The following is a 24,922-nucleotide window of genomic DNA, read 5'->3' as shown; positions in this document are numbered from 1 at the left end:
TATTGCAAACTGCACTTAAACCGCTGAACTGAAAGCACCAAATTTGGCAGACAAGTAGACACACGAGTTCCTGAGATAACCTCAAAATTTCAGCTCAATCGGACACCGTTTGCCGACCCAAGTTGTTCGTCTCCCAAAACTACTCTATTCTGAAACTGCAGTAGTCAGAGCTGACAAAACCACTCTCAAATTTGATGCTCCACTAACCCAATCCTCAAACCAGCTAACCATATCGAAGTACTCAAAGTAAGGAATGAGCTCACCAAGTTTAGGGTCGATCCAAGCACGTTTTAGCCTCCAATCACTAGCTTGAACATTGTCTAGTCAGATGCACCAAATCTGGACATAACCTCCACTTCTTCTCCTTCCTCTCTCAAACAGGTTGTGTTTTCTCTTGTGTGCTCTCTCTCTCTCTAAGAATGGCAGCCACCACAGGCAGGGGTGGAGTGGCTAGGGTTTTCTTTTTGCTTCCCTTCCCTTGAAAGCAATCTCAACCGTTGGATGCAACAATGATCAACGGCTGACATGTGTTGGTCTGATGGACTCATGTTGGACTGCCAACACACCTCCATGTGGAGGGACTTAGCCCAACACCCGGTAGGCATGGCTTTTGGTGAGCGAGGAAGAAGAGATCGAATTACCTCAAGTAATTAATCTAACTTTTCCTACCTAATTAACTCAGATCTTGCATGTTGTAGGTACAAAATCAGCTACAAAGATTCATCCCTCGTGTCACTACTCCCAACAGCCAGGGTGTCAGTCCCAGGATTAAGGTTCAGTTATCATGTTAAAGCTAATAAATAGTATACCTGTCTTCCTGCCCGTATTTTTGTAGGCAAGAAATGACTGATTTTGGATCCATCTCCATGACCCATACCATGAATCATCTCACCTTACCAAGATTAAGTCCGCGTGCCTTTATTTTGTTCTTTCATACTCAACCGATTTTCCTTATTGTTCATGTGTTTATTATTCTATTTGTCCATTTTAAGGGCTGGAGTATCAGCTATTTCATTTCCATGGCCATTGGCACCTTTAGACCTAAATACTTATAGTTTCCATACATAGTTTTTTCTTTAGAAAAATAAATTTATGTCGTTTTTTCTAGAGGAGGAAACCACTTTCTCAATATATTCAGCATCTCTGCTCCTTTAGTACTGCTACTGCTCTGTTCGGAAATGCTTACTGAATTTCTCCACACAATTTTTGACGCCATGGATCGAAACTAGCTATGCAATTAATTTTATTACATTAAGCATTTCATAGCTAAAGTGGTGCTTCAAGTGTACTTTTTAGTTTTCGTTGGTGCTCTTGTTGATTGTCTTAATGCTTTTAGACACACTACAAACACATGCAACAATGCTTGCAATTTCCTCAGCAAGTTGCCCAGTAATGGGTGGACAGGGTGGTCCAGGGCCCATCGTGATATTAGAAATTGACAATTGTACCATAGAAAAAAAATCTAAAAAATAAAAGAAAAACTAAAATTACATACATAATAACACTGTTGGCCCATCCTGACCCATAGCGCTAGGTCCACCACTGCTCTCAGCCCCTCTTAGCTCATGTTTAAGTACTGCCCATTTCTTTCTCAAGTATAGAAGGTGGTTGATATGTTGCTTTCACCTACATCATCATTTCTTGCGGGCACCTTCTTATATTTTATTTTCAGCTGCTATAATCATTGGATCTCTCGGTTGTTGGGGAACGTCGCATGGGAAACAAAAAATTTCCTACGCGCACGAAAACCTATCATGGTGATGTCCATCTACGAGAGGGGATTTCCGATCTACGTACCCTTGTAGATCGCACAGCAGAAGCGTTAAGAAACGTGGTTGATGTAGTGCAACGTCCTCACGTCCCTCGATCCGCCCCGCGAACCGTCCCACGATCCGTCCCATGATCCATCCCTTGACCCGTCCCACGAACCGTCTCGCGATCTGTTGCACGAACCGTCTTGCGATCCATCTCACGATCTGTTCCGATCTATTGCCGAACGGACGGCACCTCTGCGTTCAGCCCACGTACAACTCGACGATGATCTCGGCCTTCTTGATCCAGCAAGAGAGACGGAGAGGTAGATGAGTTCTCCGGCAGCGTGATGGTGCTCCGGAGGTTGGTGGTGATCTATCCCAGCAGGGCTCCGCCCGAGCTCCGCAGAAATACGATCTAGAGGAAAAACCGTGGAGGTATGTGGTCGCGCTGCCGTGGCAAAGTTGTCTCAAATCAGCCCTAATACCTCAGTATATATAGGAAGGAGGGGGAGGGACCTGCCTTGAGGCTCAAGGGAGCCTCAAGGGGTCGGCCGAAGAAAGGGGGGAAGTCCTCCCCTACCAATCCTAGTCCAACTAGGATTGGAAGGTGGAGTCCTTCTCCACTTTCCCACTTCCCCCTTTTTTCCTGTTCCTTTGATTCCTGCACATAGGGACTCTTGGGCTGTCCCATCAGCCCACTAAGGGCTGGTGCAGCACCCCTAAGGTCTATGGGCTTCCCCCGGGTGGGTTGCGCCCCCCACCCCCAGTGAACATCCCGAACCCATTCGTCACTCCCAGTACATTCCCGGTAATGCCGAAAACTTTTCGGTAATCAAATGAGGTCATCGTATATATCAATCTTCGTTTTCGGACCATTCCGGAAACCCTCGTGACGTCTGTGATCTCATCCGGGACTCCAAACAACATTCGGTAACTAACTATATAACTCAAATACGCATAAAACATCGTCGAACCTTAAGTGTGCAGACCCTGCGGGTTCGAGAACTATGTAGACATGACCCGAGAGACTCCTCGGTCAATATCCAATAGCGGGACCTGGATGCCTATATTGGATCCTACATATTCTCCGAAGATCTTATCGGTTGAACCTCATTGTCAAGGATTCATATAATCCCGTATGTCATTCCATTTGTCCTTCGGTATGTTACTTCCGTAATACAAGATCCCGTGACATACACTAAGTCACAATGCTTGCAAGCCTTGTGTGTAATGTTGTATTACCGAGTGGGCCCCGAGATACCTCTCCATCACACGGAGTGACAAATCCCAGTCTTGATCCACACTAACTCAACGGACACCTTCGGAGATACCTGTAGAGCATCTTTATAGTCACCCAGTTATGTTGTGACGTTTGATACACACAAGGTATTCCTCCGGTGCCAGTGAGTTATATGATCTCATGGTCATAGGAACAAATACTTGACACGCAGAAAACTATAGCAATAAAACGACACGATCAATATGCTACGTTCATAGTTTGGGTCTTATCCATCACATGATTCTCCTAATGATGTGATCCCGTTATCAAGTAACAACACTTGCCTATGGTCAGGAAACCTTGACCATCTTTGATTAACGAGCTAGTCAACTAGAGGCTTACTAGGGACAGTGTTTTGTCTATGTATCCACACAAGTATTGTGTTTCCAATCAATACAATTATAGCATGGATAATAAACGATAATCATGAACAAAGAAATATAGTAATAACTAATTTATTATTGCCTCTAGGGCATGTGTCCAACAGTCTCCCACTTGCACTAGAGTCAATAATCTAGTCCACATCACTATGTGATTCTAATGAATCCAACACCCTTATAGTTCTGGGGTTTGATCACGTCTTGCTTGTGAGAGAGGTTTTAGTCGACGGTTCTGAACCCTTTCAGATCCGAGTGAGCTTTACAAATCTTTATGTCATCTTACAGATGTTGCTACTATGTGCTATTCAGAAATACTCCAAATATCTACTCTACTATACGAATCTGTTTCACTACTCATAGTTATTCAGATTAGTGTTAAAGCTTGCATCGACGTAACCCTTTACGATGAACTCTTTAACCACCTCCATAATCGAGAAAAATTCCTTAGTCCATTTAGTTACTAAGGATAACTTTGACCGCTGATCAGTGATTCAATCCTGGATCACTCTTTGTACCTCTTAACACACTTGCTGCAAGGCAAACATCAGGTGCGGTACTCAGCATGCCATACTTTAGAGTCTACTGCCAAGGCATAGAAGATGACCTTCATCTATTCTCTTTATTCTGTTGTGGTCGGGTTTTGAGTCTTACCCAAATTCACACCTTACAACACAGTCAAGAACTCCTTCTTCGCTGATCTATTTTTAACTCCTTCAAAAACTTGTCAAGGCATGCATCTTGTTGGAACTTCTATTAAGTGTTTCGATCTATCTCCATAGATCTTGATGCTCAATGTTCAAGTAGCTCAATCCAGGTATTCCTTTGAAAAACTCCTTTCAAACAACCTTTTATGCTTCATAGAAATTCTACATTACTTCTTATCAACAATATGTCTACCACATATACTTATCAGAAATTCTATAGTGCTCCCACTCACTTCTTTGGAAATACAAGTTTCTCATAAACCTTGTACAAACCCAAAATCTTTGATCATCTCATCAAAGTGTATATCCCAACTCCGAGATGCTTGCACCAGTCCATTGAAGGATCGTTGGAGCTTGCATACTGGTTAGTATCCTTAGGATCGACAAAACATTCTGATTGTATCACATACAATCTTTCCTCAAGGAAACCATCGAGGAAACAATGTTTTGATTTCCTATGTGCAATATTTCATAAATAATGCAGCAACTACTAACATAATTCCAACAGACCTTTAGCATCGCTATGAGTGAGAAAGTCTCATCATACTCAATTCTTTGAACTAGTCGGAAAACATCCTTGCGACAAGTCGAGCCTTTCTTAATGGTGACTTATCACCATCATCGTCTGTCTTCCTTTTAAAGATCCATCTTTACTTAATAGTCTTACTACCATCAAGAAGTTCTTCCAAAGTCTACACTTTGTTTCATACATGGATTCTCTCTCGGATTTCATGGCCTCCAGCCATTTGTCGGAATCCGGGCCCACCATTGCTTCCCCATAACTCGTAGGTTCATTGTTGTTCAACAACATGACCTCCAAGACAGGGTTACCGTACCACTCTGTAGTAGTACGCGACCTTGTCGACCTACGAGGTCTATAGTAACTTGATCCGATGCTCAATGATCACTATCATCAGCTTTTCACTTCATTTGGTGTAGGCGCCACAGGAACAACTTCCTGCGCCCTGCTACACACTAGTTGAAGTGATGGTTGATGTCAACTATTCTTCCCCTTGCAACGGCACCAGAAGAATGCTGCTAGCACTCTCCGGCAATCGAAACTAGGAGAATGTTGTTGACGGCCCACCAGCGCGTGGGATCGTAGCAGTTTTCGAGGGTAGAGTATTCGACCCAAATTTGTTGATCGCCAAACAGGAGGTGAGAGAATACTCTCGAGTATTAGCGGCTGAATTTGTCAGATTCAACCACGCCTGAAAGATTAGTATCTGCAAGCAAAGTAGTAACAGCAAAGTAATATGATAACAACGGTGTCAGAAACGATCTGTTGACACGGCAGACTATTTCTAGCGATTGTATCAATGGCGCCAAGTTGCCTCGTTGACGGAAATTGTCAGTTCCCGTCAGTGACCAGCGAACCAAAATTGTAACAGGTAGCAGCAGTGTAACGAGCAATAGCAGCGGCAAGGAAAAGCAGTAGTGACAGCAGCAGCAAGTAGCAACAGTAGCAAGCGATAGTAGTAGCAACAGTAGTAGCAGAGCAAGACAAGTAACAGCAGTAGAGCAAGACAAGTAACAGCAGCAGTAGGACAAACTCGTAGGCAATGGGTCGGTGATTTGTTTGGATGATATTCATCATGCAACAGTTATAACACGGAGAGATATGTGGCTAGCTCCCGTTCGTCAATGTGATGTAGGCATGCATTCCGTGTGTCGTCATACGTGCTTAGGGAAAAGAACTTGCATGACATCTATTGTCCATCCCTCTTGCGGCAGCGGGGTCCAAAAGGAAACTACGAGATATTAAGGTTCTCCTTTTAATATAGAACCGGACCAACGCATTAGCACTCGGTGAACACATGAACTCCTCAAACTATGGTCATCACCAGGAGTGGTTCCGGTTATTGTCACTCCGGGGTTGCCGGATCAGAACACATAGTAGGTAACTACAACTTGCAAGATCGGATCTAAAACACACATATATTGGTGACAACATAATAATTTCAGATCTGAAATCATGGCACTCGGGCCCTAGTGACAAGCATTAAGCATGGCAAAGTAGTAGCAACATCAATCTCAGAACATAGTGGATACTAGGGATCAATCCCCGTCAAAACTAACTCAATTACATGATAGATCTCATCCTACTCATCACCGCCCAGCGATCCTACAAATAGATTACTCACGAACGACGAAGAGCTTCATGGAATTGGAGAGGGAAGAAGGTTGATGATGACGATGACGACCATTTCCCCTCTCCGGAGCCCAAGACGGACTCCTGATCTGCCCTCCAAATGAAGAACAGGTGGTGGCGGCGCCTCCGTATCGTAAACGTGACGAAAACTTCTCTTTTTATTTTTTCTGGGACGAAAGGGAAATAATAGACCTGAGATTGGGGCGGCAGAGCCGTGTGGGCCCCACAAGCCTGCCCACCGCCACCAGGGGGTGGCGGAGCCAGGGATTGTGGCCCACTGGCCCACCCCCTCAGGTGGAACTTGGCGCAGATATTTTTCATATTTTCCAAAAATGATCTCCGTAAATTTTCAGGACGTTTGGAGAACTTTGATTTCTGCACAAAAATAACACCAAGGCAATTGTGCTGAAAACAGCGTCAGTCCAGGTTAGTTCCATTCAAATCATGCAAATTAGAGTCCAAAACAAGGGCAAAAGTGTTTGGAAAAGTAGATACAATGGAGACGTACCAACTCCCCCAAGCTTAAAACCTTGCTTGTCCTCAAGCAACTCAGTTGACAAACTGAGAGAGAAAGAAAAACTTTGACAAACTCTGTTTGATCTTGTTGTTGCAACTATGTCTAACTCATAACCAGAATTTCAGCAAGATCACAAGTTAACCACATAAGCAAATGACACAAAGGTCTCACGGTAAACTAATATCAATGGCATAATCAGCTAACGAGCAAATAATAATGAGTTTCAAATACCAACACTTCAATCAAAACAAGCATGAAGCAATATGAATAGGTGGTATCTCGCTAGCTCTTTCTGAGACCGCAAAACATAAATGCAGAGCACTTTCAAAGATCAAGGGCTGACTAAGCATTGTAATTCATAGCAACGAAGATCCAATCATAGTCATACTCAATATCAATCAAAAGCAAAGCATAAAAATAACAGAGGTGCTCTCTAATTGGTGCTTATAAAAGAGGAGGATGACTCAACAGGAAAATAAATAGACAGGCCCTTCGTAGAGGGAAGCATTGATTTGCAGAGGTGCGAGAGCTCAAGATTTGAAAACAAAGATAATAATCTTGGGTGGCATGCTTTCATTGTCAACGCAATGACCAAGAGTTCTCAATATCTTCCATGCTACTCATGCTATAGGCGGTTCCCAAACCGAAAAGTAAAGTTTTAACGCCCCCACCACCAATCAATCACACTCCACGGCTAGCCGAATCCTCGGGTACCGTCCATACTAACATCAATCCGGGGGGAGTCTTGTTTTACAGTTATGTTTTTGATTTAAGCGTGGAACTGGGCATTCCAATTACCGGCCCCTTTCTCGTGAATGACAGTGAATAAACACATGTCGAGGATAACACTCCTAGCATGGAAGATACCAACAGCCCTCTGTCACCACATGAGCGGTTTGGGCATGCAAAACAGATTATTTCTTGAAGGTTTAGAGAATGACACATTTAAATTTACTTGGAACGGCAGGTAGATATTGCAAATAGGTAGGTATGGTGGACTCTCATGGAAAAACTTTTGGGTTTATGGGAGTGGATGCACAAGAAGTATTCCGCTTAGTACAAATGAAGGCTAGCAAAAGACTGGGAAGCGACCAACTAGAGAGCGACAACAGTCATCAAGATGCAATGAGTTTGACTAACATTGAATACAAGCATGAACATGATATAAATCACCATGAACACGAACATCATAGAGGCTATGTTGATTTTGTTTCAACCGCATGCATGAACATGCGCCAAGTCAAGCCACTTGAAACATTCAAAGGAGAATACCATCCTATCATACTACATCATAGTCATCTCAAAATCTATGTTGGCATTCAAGACAAACCATTATAAGCTCTCAGCTAAATAAGCATGGCATCAGAAACTACGATCTCAAAGTTGTCATTGCAAACATGGTTCTCTCACAACAAAGCTAAATCTGGGTCGACTAGCTAGTCATATTTACAAAAACAAAATAGATAGATTTCATACCAGCTTTTCCCGTCTCAGTCACTTCATCATATATCATCATTTTGCCTTTCATTTGCACGATCGAACGATGAGAACGATAATAAGCACATTGGACTAAGCTAAATCTGCAGGCAAACACAAAGGAGAAGACAAAGTAATATGGCTCTTTGAAAGCTAAACAGGTAAGCATGCAAGAACCAATAAACATTGTAACCAATATATTCTACCTTGACACAAAGAAAAAGAAAGCTATTTACACGGGAAAGCTCCCAACAAGCAAAAGAAGAAAGAAAAATCTTTTTGGGTTTGCTCAAAAGGACACAAAACAAGAAAACAAGAAAACAAAAATAAACTAGCATGGATAATATAGTGGCAAAGTGTAAACACCGGCTAACAAAGTGAAATCATAAGCATGAATGTAAAGTCGGTGAGAACACGTATTCCCCCAAGCTTAGGCTTTTGGCCTAGCTTGGTCTACTCCCAAGGTGGGAAATAACTAGCTCCTGGATACTCTGGAGCAGACTGTGGATGCCATTGCTGTGTGAGCTCCTCCGGCTCCCACTGATAAACTGGTGTCTGGTACTCGACTCGCGGCTCGGGCACGGGCGCCTGTAGTTGGGCCAAGCCCCAATATGCGTAGATGTCCGAGGGCATAATAGTGTACCTGCCTGCATGAAGATCGAACAAAGAAGGAGCAGGCAAAGTAATAGTCTCTCGAGTACCCTGACTAAATACCAGGTTATAAATCAGCCGTCTACTAGCATCTCTATCCAGAAAATCATGGCGAACCATGCTGTCATAATCCAAATATTTCTTAGGGAGAAGCATATCTCCTTCCTCTCTCAGTCTAATGGGTATCTCAAAGTGTTTGGCAAGACGGGTAGCGTAGATACCTCCATAGACGACACCCTTGGAACGGTTGATGTTCAACCGCTGGGCCACTATAGCACCTAGGTTGTAAGTCTTATCGTTATAAAGGCCTTCGCGCAAAACCGCAAGGTCTGGAGAAATAAGTGATCCAGCCTCCCCACGGCCAATCAAACATTTTCCCACAAATAATGAGAAGTACCGAAGCACAGGAAAATGTATGCTAGCAATTCTAGCGCGAGACACTCCTCTCTCCTCTCCAACAGCAATAGAACCAATGAAATCCTCCAAGTCCCGTGGACGAGGGTCACGGATATTCCCAACATAAGGTAATTTGCATACATTGCAAAAATCATGTAGCGTCATGCACTGGGGGGCATCATATATCATGAACTCAACCATGGCAGGATTCTTCCTCGGATAAAAGTTGAAGCTTTGAACGAAAGTATTGGTGAGGAGGAGGTAATGTGAGCACTTATCTACAACGAACGCAATAAGACCTGCGTTCTCCACCAAGTAATAAAAGTCTTCATAAAGTTCGGCTGCGTGCAAATATTCATCACTTGGCCACTCGCATGCTCGAACTTCTGTGACTCGAGGAACTACGTACTTGGGGTGGTTCTTCTCATCCTCCTTGTGGTTACGGCTTGAAGAGCCTCTCAAGAACCTCTTCATCTTTTCCTTCTTCTAGCTCTGAAAAATTCTAAAAATTTTAGAGACTTCGAAAGGAAAGTGAACAAAGATTAACCCAACTTGTAGCAACTACTCCTACTAGTGCCTAGAGACTATATCACGCGCTAAAACTACTTGGGACCAGCTAAAATCAACATTTCTAGCTCAAGAACAGGGTCACCAAGGTAGCAAGAATACGCGAAGGATAAAGCACTAGAGCAAAAACTAATTGGACCAATGGAGGAGTCACTTACCAAGGAGTAATTTCCCCAAAACAGTTCAGAGAATGGTGCTTTGAGCAAGGAGATCGAAAATCACAGCCAAATGAGCAAGAACACGGGTTTGAGCTGCGAATTTTTTTTTTCTAGAGGTGGAAGAAGAGGCTAGGAGCTGGAATGAGTGGAGGGGGTGCCTGTGGACCCCACAAGCTTGCACTCCGCCACCAGGGGGTGGCGGTGGCAGGGCTTGTGGCCCACTGGTCTGGCCCCCAGGCTAGCTCTCAGGCCTAGTAATTTTCAAAAATTCTAGAAAAAATCATACTAAATTTTCAGGACCATCGGAGAGCTTTTATTTTCGAGGTATTTTCCTCCGGGATGCTAAAACAGAAACACGAAAAGCTAAACTAATTCTATCATTTTTCTTCTAAGCAAAAGAAAACGAAAGCTTTAAAACAGAGGTATGTGACTCTCTGATTCATCTGTTTCATGGTCATCGAAAGAAATCCGTCAATGGGGTTGATCAAGTCCTCATAACAAAACCTTCTCGAATCGCAAGAGAGAACGGAGAATTTTCGAATAGCCACTAATTCACCTCAATGGGGATATTTATCTCCCCAACAAGCAAATCATACTTCATCTTGACATGAGGAATAGGGCATTCAAAGCTCCCAATGAGAATCGATGAAGTCTTTTCGATAGCATTGATGCAATGTACTTGATATCGTTTCTTCGGAAAGTGCACTGTGTGCTCATTACCGTTGACATGGAAAGTGGCATTGCCTTTGTTGCAATCTATAACAGCCATGCAGTGTTTAAAAAGGGTCTTCCGAGGATAACAGCCATGGCATCGTCCTCGGGAATATCCAAGATAACAAAGTTTGTTAAGATAGTGGTGTTAGCAACAACAACAGGCACATCCCCGCAAATGCCGATAGGGAAAGCGGTTGATTTGTCGGCCATTTGCAGAGAAATTTCAGTGGGTGTCAACTTATCCAATTCAAGTCTACGATAAAGAGAGAGAGGCATAAAACTAACACCGGCTCCAAGGTCACATAAGGCGGTTCTTACGTAGTTTCCTTTAATGGAGCAAGGTATAGTGGGGACTCCGGGATCACCAAGTTTCTTAGGAGTTCCACCTTTGAAAGTGTAGTTGGCAAGCATGGTGGAGATCTCAAGATCTCGTATCTTCCGTTTATTAGTCACGATATCTTTCATGTACTTGGCATACGGAGACATCTTGAGCATATCAGTTAACCGCATCTGCAGAAAGATGGGTCTTATCATCTCAACGAAACGCTCAAAATCCTCATCATCCTTTTTCTTGGATGGCTTAGGAGGGAAGGGCATAGGTCTCTGAACCCATGGCTCCCTTTCTTTCCCATGCTTCTTGATGTCAGCTGTGTATCCCTGACAATGGTGCCAGAAACACTTCTGCTACTGCAACAAAGGACCTTCCAAGGGCGCCAAGAATAGTCGTGTCGACGGCACCAGGAATCCTTCAGCTGCGGCTACGCCTTAAGGGACTTCCTAGGCAAGTATGCAAAGGATTTCCCCCGTGGCCTTGGAGCCTTGTGTTGGTGTTCCCTCGAAGCGGACAGGGTGATGTAGCACAGCGGTGGTAAGTATTTCCCTCAGTTTGAGAACCAAGGTATCAATCTGGTGGAGGAGTATCTCAAGATCCTGCACAAACACAAAAACTTGCTCCCAACGCTATGAAGGGGTTGTCAATCCCTTATAGATTGTTTGCCAAGTGAGAACTAAAAGCAACAAAGTAACAAAGCAAAGTAAAAGCGGAGATGTAAATGATGGATGTGAATAGACCCGGGGGGCCGTAGTGTTTACTAGTGGCTTCTCTCATGAAAGCAAGTAGACGGTGGGTGAACAAATTACTGTCGAGCAATTGATAGAACCGCGCAAAGTCGTGACGGTATCTATGCAGTGATTATTTCTATAGGCATCACGTCCAAAACAAGTAGACCGATATTGTCTGCATCTACTACTATTACTCCACACGTCGACCGCTATCCAGCATGCATCTAGTGTATTAAGTCCATGGGAACAGAGTAACGCCTTAAGCAAGATGACATGATGTAGAGGGATAATCTCAAACCAATGATAAAAAACCCCATCTTTTTACCCTTGATGGCAACTACTTGATGTGTGCCTTGCTGCCCCTACTGTCACTGGGAAAGGTCACCACATGGGAGAACCCAAAACCAAACACTTCTCCCATTGCAAGAATCATAGATCTAGTTGGCCAAACAAAACCCAAGACTCGGAGAGACTTACAAGGATATCAAATCATGCATATAAGAAATCAGCAAAGACTCAAATATATATCATAGATAATCTGATCACAAATCCACAATTCATCGGATCTCGACAAACACACCGCCAAAGAAGATTACATCGGATAGATCTCCATGAAGATCATGGAGAACTTTGTATTGAAGATCCAAGAGAGAGAAGAAGCCATCTAGCTACTAACTACGGACCCGTAGGTCTGAAGTGAACTACTCACGAGTCATTGGAGGGGCGATGATGATGAAGAAGAAGCCCTCCAACTCCAAAGTCCCCTCCGGCAGGGTGCCGGGAAGGGTCTCCAGATGAGATCTCGCGGAAACGGAAGCTTGAGGCGGCGGAAAAGTATTTTCGAGGCTCCCCTGATTTTTTGCGGAATATTTGGGAATTTATAGGCCAAATACCTAGGTCAGGGGGCGGCCAGGGAGGCCACAAGCCTGCCCACCGCCGCCTCCCCCCTGGTGGCGGAGTGGGGGCTTGTGTGCTCCCTGGAGCCCACCTGGCTTGGCCCAAAAGCCCCCTGGTCTTCTTCCGTTTGGAAAAAATCATTTCGGGGTTTTTCTTCCGTTTGGACTCCGTTCCAAAATCAGATCTGAAAAGAGTCAAAAACACGGAAAAACGGGAACTGGCACTTGGCACTGAATTAATAAGTTAGTCCCAAAAAGATATAAAAGGTACATAAAACAACCAAAGAAGACAAGATAACAGCATGAAACCATCAAAAGTTATAGATACGTTTGAGACGTATCACTTCCTAGCAGTGAAGTCATTCTTATCGTATTTCTTAGGTTGTGGGTTATCAGGATTAACCATAGGTTCAATCTCCACATCCTCATCATTACTAGGTTGAGCATTATTATGAACATCACTGTCCATATTGTCACCAGGTTCATGTTCATCACCAGATTGTGTTTGTGCATCAGACGCAGAAATATCATTAGGTTCTTCAGGTGTGACAGTATTTGGTGAACTGGCGTGTAGGTTTCTATCATCCTTCTTCTTCTCCTTAGGATGACTAGGTGTATCAGCATTGATTCCCTGAGAATCTTGATCAATTCTCTTAGGATGACCTTGAGGATACAAAGGTTCTTGAGTCATTTTGCCTCCTCTAGTAATGACTCTGACAGGGTTGTCATTTAATTCATTGAGCAAGTCATTCTGAGCTTTAAGTACTTGTTCTACCTGAGTAGTAATCATAGAGGCATGTTTACTCAGAAGCTTCAGATCGTTGACATTTCTGTCTACACAAGAACTTAAATGGCTAAGCATACGAGTACTTTGTTCCAAATGTCTGCTAACATAATCATTGAAACTCTGTTGTTTGGCAACAAAGTTGTCAAATTCATCAAAGCATAGGCTAGCAGGTTTGTTAAAAGGAATATCACTCTCATCAAACCTACGCAGAGAATTCACTTCTACTACCTGTATCGGGTTATCGAGACCATGGATCTCTTCGATAGGTGGTAGATTTTTGACATCTTCAGATCTAATGCCTTTCTCTTGCATAGATTTCTTGGCTTCTTGCATATCTTCGGGACTGAGCAATAGAATACCTCTTTTCTTCGGAGTTGGCTTAGGAGGTGGTTCGGGAATAGTCCAAGCATTATCGTTGATCAAGATGTTATTCAGTAGGGTCTGAGCTTGTTCTACAGTTTGTTCCCTAAAAACACAACCGGCACAACTATCTAGGTGGTCTCTAGAGGCATCGGTAAGTCCGTTATAGAGGATATCAAGTATCTCGTTCTTCTTAAGAGGGTGATCAGGCAAAGCATTCTGTAGTTGGACGAGCCTCCCCCAAGCTTGTGGAAGACTCTCTTCTTGGAGTTAAGCAAAGTTTTATATTTCCTGCAAGGCAGCTTGCTTCTTATGGGCAGGGAAATATTTCTCACAGAAGTAATAGACCATATCCTGGGGACTACTCACACATCCAGGAGCAAGAGAGGTGAACCAGGCTTTAGCGTCATCCTTTAGAGAGAAAGGAAACAGCTTAAGGATATAATAGTGACGGATCTTCTCCTCATTAGAGAAAAGGGTGGCTATATCGTGTAGTTTGGCAAGATGGTTACGAACGTCTCAGACTCATAACCATGAAAAAGATCAGATTCGACTAGAGAGATTATCTCAGGATCGACAGAGAATTCATAATCCTTATCGGTGATAAAGATAGGTGAAGTGGCAAACTTCGGGTCGTATTTCATCTTAGCTTTCAGAGATTTTTCCTTCCACTTGACAAGTAATTTCTCAGCGTCATAGGCATCCTTACACGCAAGAAAATCCTCGGCTATCTCTCCCTCCATAACATAACCCTCAGGTATATCACGCAATTCATATCTAGGAGAGCTAGATCTAGCAGGAGCAAAAGCAGGTTCTATCTCAATAGTATCGGCAGTATCAGAAGCATCACGAGCATTGGTAGTAACTCTAGCAATATGAGCATCAAGGAACACCCCTAGTGGAACATCAGGCAAAGTAGTATCTCTAGCAGTATCAAGCATAGCATCATCAGGCATAACATCTCTAGCAGTATCAAGCATAGCATCTCTAGCTATATCAGGCAAAGCAGTATCAGGCATAGTATCTCTAGCAGTATCAAGCATAGCATCATCAGGCATAGTATCAAGCATAGCATCTCTAGTAGTAGCATCATAAGCATCATCAAGCACAGGCGACATATCAAGATTTCTAGCAGGAGGTGATGTCGCAAACTTACTCATAACTGAAGGTGAATCAACTGCAGAGCTAGATGGCAATTCCTTCCCTCCCCTCGTAGTTGAGGGCAAGACTTTGATCTTTGGATCCTTCAGATTCTTCATAGTGATCAGAAGATATAAATCCCAAGTGACTCAGAGAATATAGCAATACCTCCCCGGCAACGGCGCCAGAAAAATGCTTGATGCCAACTGTTCTTCCCCTTGCAACGGCACCAGAAGAATGCTGCTAGCACTATCCGGCAATCGAAACTAGAAGAATGTTGTTGACGGCCCACCAGCGCGTGGGATCGTAGCAGTTTTCGAGGGTAGAGTATTCGACCCAAATTTGTTGATCGCCAAACAGGAGGTGAGAGAATACTCTCGAGTATTAGCAGCTGAATTTGTCAGATTCAACCACACCTGAAAGATTAGTATCTGCAAGCAAAGTAGTAACAACAAAGTAATATGATAACAACGGTGTCAGAAACGATCTGTTGACACGGCAGACTATTTCTAACGATTGTATCAATGGCGCCAAGTTGCCTCGTTGACGGAAATTGTCAGTTCCCGTCAACGAACAGCGAACCAAAATTGTAATAGGTAGCAGCAGTGTAACGAGCAATAGAAGCGGCAAGGAAAAGCAGTAGTGACAGCAGTAGCAAGTAGCAACAATAGCAAGCGACAGTAGTAGCAACAGTAGTAGCAGAGCAAGACAAGTAACAGCAGCAGAGCAAGACAAGTAATAGCAGCAGTAGGACAAACTCGTAGGCAATGGGTCGGTGATTTGTTTGGATGATATTCATCATGCAACAGCTATAACACGGAGAGATATGTGGCTAGCTCTCGTTCATCAATGTGACGTAGGCATGCATTCCGTGTGTCGTCATACGTGCTTAGGGAAAAGAACTTGCATGACATCTATTGTCCATCCCTCCCGTGGCAGCGGGGTCCAAAAGGAAACTACTGGATATTAAGGTTCTCCTTTTAATAAAGAACCGGACCAACGCATTAGCACTTGGTGAACACATGAACTCCTCAAACTATGGTCATCACCGGGAGTGGTTCCGGTTATTGTCACTCCGGGGTTGCCGGATCATAACACATAGTAGGTAACCACAACTTGCAAGATCGGATCTAAAACACACATATATTGGTGACAACATAATAATTTCAGATCTAAAATCATGGCACTCGGGCCCTAGTGACAAGCATTAAGCATGGCAAAGTAGTAGAAACATCAATCTCAGAACATAGTGGATACTAGGGATCAATCCCCATCAAAACTAGCTCGATTACATGATAGATCTCATCCTACTCATCACCGCCCAGCGAGCCTACGAATAGATTACTCATGAACGACGAAGAGCTTCATGGAATTGGAGAGGGAAGAAGGTTGATGATGACGATGGCGACGATTTCCCCTCTCCGGAGCCCAAGACGGACTCCAGATCTGCCCTCCAGATGAAGAACAGGTGGTGGCGGCGCCTCCGTATCGTAAACGCGACAAAAACATCTCTTTTTATTTTTTCTGGGACGAAAGGGAACTTATATACCTAAGATTGGGGGCGGCAGAGCCGTGTGGGCCCCACAAGCCTGCCCACCGCCACCAGGGGGTGGCGGAGCCAGGGCTTGTGGCCCATTGGCCCACCCCTTCAGGTGGAACTTGGCACAGATATTTTTCATATTTTCCAAAAATGATCTCCGTAAATTTTCAGGACGTTTGGAGAACTTTGATTTCTGCACAAAAATAACACCAAGGCAATTTAGCTGAAAACTGCGTCAGTCCAGGTTAGTTCCATTCAAATCATGCAAATTAGAGTCCAAAACAAGGGCAAAAGAGTTTGCAAAAGTAGATACGATGGAGACGTATCAATGGTTCAATAACCTCATCAAGTTCTATCACCCTCCCACTCAATTCTTTTGAGAGAAACCTTTCCTCGAGAAAGGACCCGTTTCTAGAAACAAACACTTTGCTTCCGGATCTGAGATCGGAGATGTACCCAACTGTTTTGGATATCCTATGAAGATACATTTCTCCTGCTTTGGGTTCGAGCTTATCAGACTGAAACTTTTTCACATAAGTGTCGTAGCCCCAAACTTTCAAGAAACGACAGCTTAGATTTCTCTAAACCTCAGTCTATACTATGTCATCTCAATGGAATTACGCGGTGCCCTATTTAAAGTAAATGCGGTTGTCTCTAATGCATAACCCATAAATTATTCCGGTAATTCGATAAGAGACATCATAGTATGCACCATATCAAATAGGTCGCGGCTATGACGTTCGGACACACCATCACACCATGGTGTTCTTGGTGGCATGAATTGCGAAACAACTTCCACATTGTCTTAACTATGTACCAAAACTTGCAACTCAGATATTCATCTCTATGATCATATCGTAGACCGTTTATCCTCTTGTTACGACGAACTTCACTCTGAAATAGAATTGAACTTTTTCAATATTTCAGACTTGTGATTCATTAAGTAAATACTCTTGTATCTACTCAAATCGTCACTGAAGTAAGAACATAATGATATCCACTGCGAGCCTCAGCACCCATTGGACTGCATACATCAAAATGTATTACTTCCAACAAGTTACTATCTTGTCTCATCTCAATGAAAACAAGGCCTTGCTCATGTGGTATGATTTGCATGTCACAAGTGATTCAAAATCAAGTGAGTATAAAGATCCATCAGTATAGAGCCTCTTCATGCAATTTATACCAACATGACTCAAGCGTCAGTGCCACAAGTAAGTGGTACTATCATCATTACCTTGTATCTTTTGGCACCAATATCATGAACATGTGTAACACTACGATCAAGATTCAATAAACCATTGAAGGTGATTATTCAAGCAAATAGAGTAACCATTATTCTTTTTAAATGAATAATCGTATTGCAATAAACACAATTCAATCATGTTCATGCTTAACGCAAGCACCAAATAACAATTATTTAGGTTTAACACCAATCCCGATGGTAGAGGGAGCGTGTGACGTTTGATCATATCAACCTTGGGAACACTTCCAACACGTACCGTCACCACGCCTTTAGCTAGTCTCTGTTTATTCCATAGCTTTCATTTCGTGTTACTAATCACTTAGTAACCGAACCGGTATCCAATACCCTCGCGCTACTAGGAGTACTAGTAAAGTACACATCAACATCATGTATATCAAATATACTTCTGTCGACTTTGCCAGCCTTCTTATCTACCAAGCATCTAGGGTAGCTCCGCCTCAGTGACCGTTCCCCTCATAACAGAAGCACTTAGTCTCGGATTTGGGTTTAATCTTGGGTCTCTTCATTAATCCAGCAACTGTTTTGCCGTTTAACGAAGTATCCCTTCTAGCCCTTGCCTTTCTTGAAACTTAGTGGTTTTACTAACCATCAACTATTGATGCTCCTTCTTGATTTCTACTTTCGGAGTGTCAAACATCGTGAATCGCTCAAGGATCATTGTATCTATCCTTAATATGGTATAGTTCATCACGAAGCTCTCACAGCTTGGTGGCAGTGACTTTGGAGAGCCATCACTATCTCATCTGGAAGATTAACTCCCACTTGATTCAAGCGATAGTCGTACTCAGACAATCTGAGCACATGCTCAACGATTGAGCTTTTCTCCTTTACTTTGTGGACAAAGAATCTTGTCGGAGGTCTCATACCTCTTAACAAGGACACAAGCATGAAATCACAATTTCATCTCTTTAGAACATCTCTTATGTTCCGTGACGTTTCAAAACGTCTTCGGCGCCTTGCTTCTAAGCCATTAAGTATTGCGCACTGACCTATCACGTAGTCATCAAAAAACGTGTATGTCAGATGTTCGCAACATCCACAGACGATGCTTGAGGTGCAGCACACCGAGTGGTGCATTAAGGACATAAGCCTTCTGCGCAGCAATGAGGACAATCCTCAGTTTTACGGACTAAGTCCGCAAAGTTGCTACTATGAACTTTCAACTAAATTTTCTCTAGGAACATATAAAAACAGTAGAGCTATAGCGCAAGCTACATCTTAATTTGCAAAGACCATTAGACTATGTTCATGACAATTAGTTCAATTAATCATATTACTTAAGAACTCCCACTCAAAAAGTACATCTCTCTAGTCATTTGAGTGGTACATGATCCAAATCCACTATCTCAAGTCCGATCATCACGTGAGTCGAGAATAGTTTCAGTGGTAAGCATCTCTATGCTAATCATATCAACTATACGATTCATGCTCGACCTTTCGGTCTCATGTGTTCCGAGGCCATGTCTGCACATGCTAGGCTCGTCAAGTTTAACGCGAGTGTTCTGCGCGTGCAACTGTTTTGCACCCGTTGTATGTGAACGTTGAGTCTATCACACCCGATCATCACGTGGTGTCTCAAAACGATGAACTGTCGCAACGGTGCACAGTCGGGGAGAACACAATTTCGTCTTGAAATTTTAGTGAGAGATCACCTCATAATGCTACCGTCGTTCTAAGCAAAATAAGGTGCATAAAGGATTAACATCACATGCAATTCATAAGTGACATGATATGGCCATCATCATGTGTTTCTTGATCTCCATCACCAAAGCACCGGCACGATCTTCTTATCACCGGCGCCACACCATGATCTCCATCAACGTGTCGCCATCGGTTTGTCGTGCTACTCATGCTATTACTACTAAAGCAACGTCCTAGCAATATAGTAAACGCATCTGCAAGCACAAACGTTAGTTTAAAGACAACCCTATGGCTCCTGCCGGTTGCCATACCATCGACGTGCAAGTCGATATTAACTATTACAACATGATCATCTCATACATTCAATATATCACATCACGTCGTTGGCCATATCACATCATAAGCATACCCTGCAAAAACAAGTTAGACGTCCTCTAATTGTTGTTGCATGTTTTACGTGGTTGCCATGGGTATCTAGTAGGATCGCATCTTACTTACGCAAACACCACAACAGAGATGTATGAATTGCTATTTCACCTCTCTCCAAGGACCTCCTCGGTCAAATCCGATTCAACTAAAGTTGGAGAAACCGACACTCGCCAGTCATCTTTGAGAAACGGGGTTGCTCGTAGCGATGAAACCAGTCTCTCGTAAGCGTACGAGTAATGTCGGTCTGAGCCGCTCCGATCCAACAATATCGCGGAATCAAGAAAAGACTACGGAGGGCAGCAAATCGCACATCACCGCCCACAAAAACTTTTGTGTCCTACTCGAGATAACATCTACGCATGAACCTAGCTCATGATGCCACTGTTGGGGAACGTCGCATGGGAAAGAAAAAATTTCCTACGCGCACGAAAACCTATCATGGTGATGTCCATCTACGAGAGGGGATTTCCGATCTACGTACCCTTGTAGATCGCACAGCACAAGCGTTAAGAAACGCAGTTGATGTAGTGAAACGTCCTCACGTCCCTCGATCCGCCCCGCGAACCGTCCCATGAACCGTCCCGCGATCCATCCCACGATCCGTCCCGCGATCCGTCCCACGAACCGTCTCACGATCCGTTGCACGAACCGTCTTGCGATCCGTCTCACGATCCGTTCCGATCTATTGCCGAACGGACGGCACCTCCGCGTTCAGCACACGTACAACTCGATGATGATCTCGGCCTTCTTGATCCAGCAAGAGAGACGGAGAGGTAGATGAGTTCTCCGGCAGCGTGATGGCGCTCCGGAGGTTGGTGGTGATCTATCCCAACAGGGCTCCGCCCGAGCTCCGCAGAAATACGATCTAGAGGAAAAATCGTGGAGGTATGTGGTCGGGCTGCCATGGCAAAGTTATCTCAAATCAGCCCTAATACCACAGTATATATAGGAGGGAGGGGGAGGGACCTACCTTGAGGCTCAAGGGAGCCTCAAGGGGTCGGCCGAAGCAAGGGGGGAAGTCCTCCCCTTCCAATCCTAGTCCAACTAGGATTGGAAGGTGGAGTCCTTCTCCACTTTCCCACTTCCCCCCTTTTTGCCTTTTCCTTTGATTCCTGCGCATAGGGCCTCTTGGGCTGTCCCATCAGCCCACTAAGGGCTGGTGCGGCACCCCTAAGGCCTATGGGCTTCCCCCGGGTGGGCTGCCCCCCACCCCCCCCCCCCCCGGTGAACATCCGGAACCCATTCGTCACTCCCGGTACATTCCCGGTAATGCCGAAAACTTTCCAGTAATCAAATGAGATCATCCTAGATATCAATCTTCGTTTCCGCCCATTCCGGAAACCCTCGTGATGTCCGTGATCTCATCCGGGACTCCGAACAACATTCGGTAACCAACCATATAACTCAAATACGCATAAAACATCGTCGAACCTTAAGTGTGCAGACCCTGGGGTTCGAGAACTATGTAGACATGACCCGAGAGACTCCTCGGTCAATATCCAATAGCGGGACCTGGATGTCCATATTGGATCCTACATATTCTCCGAAGATCTTATCGGTTGAACCTCAGTGTCAAGGATTCATATAATCTCGTATGTCATTCCCTTTGTCCTTCGGTATGTTACTTGCCCGAGATTGGATCCTCGCTATCCGCATACCTATTTCAATCTCGTTTACCGGCAAGTCTCTTTACTCGTTCTGTAATACAAGATCCCGTGACATACACTAAGTCACAATGCTTGCAAGGCTTGTGTGTGATGTTGTATTACCGAGTGGGCCCCGAGATACTTCTCCGTCACACGGAGTGACAAATCCCAGTCTTGATCCATACTAACTCAACGGACACCTTCGGAGATACCTGTAGAGCATCTTTATAGTCACCCAGTTACGTTGTGACATTTGATACACACAAGGTATTTCTCCGGTGCCAGTGAGTTATATGATCTCACGGTCATAGGAACAAATACTTGACACGCAGAAAACTATAACAATAAAACGACACGATCAATATGCTACGTTCATAGTTTGGGTCTTGTCCATCACATGATTCTCCTAATGATGTGATCCCGTTATCAAGTAACAACACTTGCCTATGGTGAGGAAACCTTGACCATCTTTGATCAACGAGCTAGTCAACTAGAGGCTTACTAGGGACAGTGTTTTGTCTATGTATCCACACAAGTATTGTGTTTCCAATCAATACAATTATAGCATGGATAATAAACGATTATCATGAACAAAGAAATATAATAATAACTAGTTTATTATTGCCTCTAGGGCATATTTCCAACATCGGTTATGAAGTATAATCTTCTTAGTTACTCTACAAGCAGAATGTTACTGATCTGTGTCCAATCTCATTATGTGATCTATCAGATTTTGTATACCTTGCATAAAGCTCAGACTCATTAGCCATTCTAAATATTATTGTAGGGCTTTCATATTATCATTAGCAAGATGAAGTGTGGGTATGCTATCATTCCTTGATGTCAAGTATCGGCCACTACTATCTACATTAGCTTCGCCTCAGAACATACCTTCTCGTTTGGAAAGAGGAAGTAGGTGTTCTCACTAATTATCATATAAGCTACCCTAGATGTTAACGAAGACAAGAACCAACTAATGTTTCGAAAGCATTATTTCCAACTGTCTATTATATTACATTATGTTTATTAGCAGGTACCACTAAATGTTCTAACACACCCCATTTTTCCACTTGCTGTTTTATATGAACATCTTGGTTATATTATGGAGGACTTATGTACTAACATGCAGATGATTGATTTACAACAAGAGTCCTATATAGTACACAAAAGTGTTTCAAAATGGCAATTTGTACATAATCTTTCATGGCATCTCCATTTTAGAATCCCATTCTTAGTGTGTGTTTTAAATGACATGAGATTACTTATTCCATAACAATATATTTAGTAAAATATTTTATCATATACTCCCTCCGTTCCTAAATATAAGTCTTTTAAGAAGTTTCACTACAGGACTACATACGGATGTATATAGACATGTTTTAAAATATAGATTCATTCATTTTGCTTCGTATGTAGTCCACTAGTAAAATCTCTAAAAAGACTTATATTTAGGAACGGAGGGAGTAATTCACAATTTCCTATCTTTATAATTATACTGTAAGTATTGTGTGTTTTTGATCATTTCCTATCTTTATAGTTATAAATATTTGATCATTTAATTCACAATTTCTTAGTATGTTTTTTAAATGACAAATCATACGTTGTTTCAAGGGACAATGGACCGCACACCACTCCAGCCGTTCACATTCAAATACTTCCAAACCGGCCACGGAATTTATACCATGCACGTGTCTGTTTTCCTTTGCACTCAGGTGCGGATCGTTTTTCTTTAGGTTTAGTACTTCGCGGGCGGCGACGACAGCGATGGTGATGTTGTATAAAGAACCTTGGGATTCTTCTTCGACCACGTGATCGGCTCTATGATCGATGATGGATTTACAAATCAGTATATTCAAGCGGGGATATCATGGCGGCGGCGACATCCTTGTGGTGGACTTATGTTCTCGGGCTTCGTATTACGACGACGTCTGCTCCAGTATCGGCGCGGAGCTTCGAAAGTAGTCCAAAAACGGATGCAGATCGTGGTCTACATCGACGACATCTGAAAGACAGAACGTGTGTTGGGCTCGTGGTTGATGGATGATAGGTATGGTTTCCTCCTTCGGCGTCTTAGTCGTGGTGGGATGTCAGATCTAGAGTTTGATGGCGTGTCCGGGGTGTTGCCCCGGTCTAATTCGTTTAACGACAATGTCTTCATCTTTGATGAGCCACCTTAGAGCTTCGTAAAGTTGCATATCAACGATGGAGCTACGTCGAACTCGAATGAGAAGGTGATTCGTCAGTTTTTTTCCTTTCATACATGATGTAATGGTGTTGAAGACAGGTGACGAACATTGATGTCAAACTCAACGATGGCATGCTATCTTTTCAGTTTTGTCATGTCGATCTTTACGTGACTTATAATTTGATTTTTATAACATAAATGAAACATGTATTATTATGAGAAAAAGAAAGACAAGAATGGAAATAGTTGAGCTGCTGAGCACTCGGGTCTTCATGAGGGCTCAACACAGCCAAGCCATCCATGCCAACAACTTGTAACCAAGACAGAGGGTGGAAAGTGTCGCACGTTCGCCGTCTTGCTTCCAGGTTCGTTCGTTCATATGGCTGCAGCAGGGTGACTCATCGTCGTCTGCAGCCTCGCCCTCGACGTCACGGTGCTTGTCTTGGCCGTCCTCGCGGAGGACTGCGTCCCAGGGGTGATCCAGTTCACGCTCCAGGACCCACACCAGTTAATCTTTGTATGAAGCAGAAGTAAATCTTCGCCACTTGATTTAGTAGCTAGTCAATTCATGTCTCGGATGCGTGCGTCGATCCATGCTTGATTTCGGTAGGAAAAATAAATAATACATGTCGCTTATTTCTTTAGAAATGTTTTAGGGAAAAATATAATTTGACCAGAGTGGGATTTGAACCCACGCCCTTTCGGACCAGAGCCTTAATCTGGCGCCTTAGACCAACTCGGCCATCTGATCATTTTGTTATTCTGCACGTTTGCTATCTAAAATACACAACATGATCCGAGGCCACAAACCATACGCCTGACAGTGAATCTAATACTACCATTTACTGTACGGAAGAGTTATGGCTATACTAGAGAAAAATCTACCATCTACTGTGCGGAAGAGTTATTCTGCTTATAGTGTGAGTATGAGTGTGGCCAAGCTTATGTGATCCGTAGTCAAGGGTTTGCAATTGCAAGTAGGACAGTCATCGGCAAGCTTGGGGAGTAGTGTTTGTGCTTGAGAGAAACATTACTGGAGGGATGCTGACAGTGGCTTTTCAAAAGCAATTTCCTTGGATGGTCACTGGAAAGCAAATGATTTTGGCAACTGGTCTATTCTCATCAAGTTCATGGCGTTGGAGTAACCGGACATATGTGACCATCCTTTTGGGCTGGTGGCCAGTGCAACTGTTACTAGAATTGTTGAAATGACATCAACAC

The 24,922-nt window shown here is 43.5% G+C and overlaps 1 non-coding gene across 1 annotated transcript; it reads right to left on the bottom strand.

Moving 5' to 3' along the window:
• Positions 1 to 24,371: 24,371 nt before the first annotated feature.
• TRNAL-AAG lies at positions 24,372 to 24,452 on the bottom strand. Its single transcript has one exon. It is a non-coding gene; the product is annotated as a tRNA-Leu (tRNA).
• Positions 24,453 to 24,922: the final 470 nt, after the last annotated feature.

The sequence above is a fragment of the Hordeum vulgare genome, chromosome 2H, assembly GCF_904849725.1.
Source record: "Hordeum vulgare subsp. vulgare chromosome 2H, MorexV3_pseudomolecules_assembly, whole genome shotgun sequence".
NCBI lineage: Eukaryota > Viridiplantae > Streptophyta > Magnoliopsida > Poales > Poaceae > Hordeum > Hordeum vulgare.
Note: the sequence above shows the minus strand (reverse complement) of the source record. Positions and strands in the feature narration are given on the sequence as shown.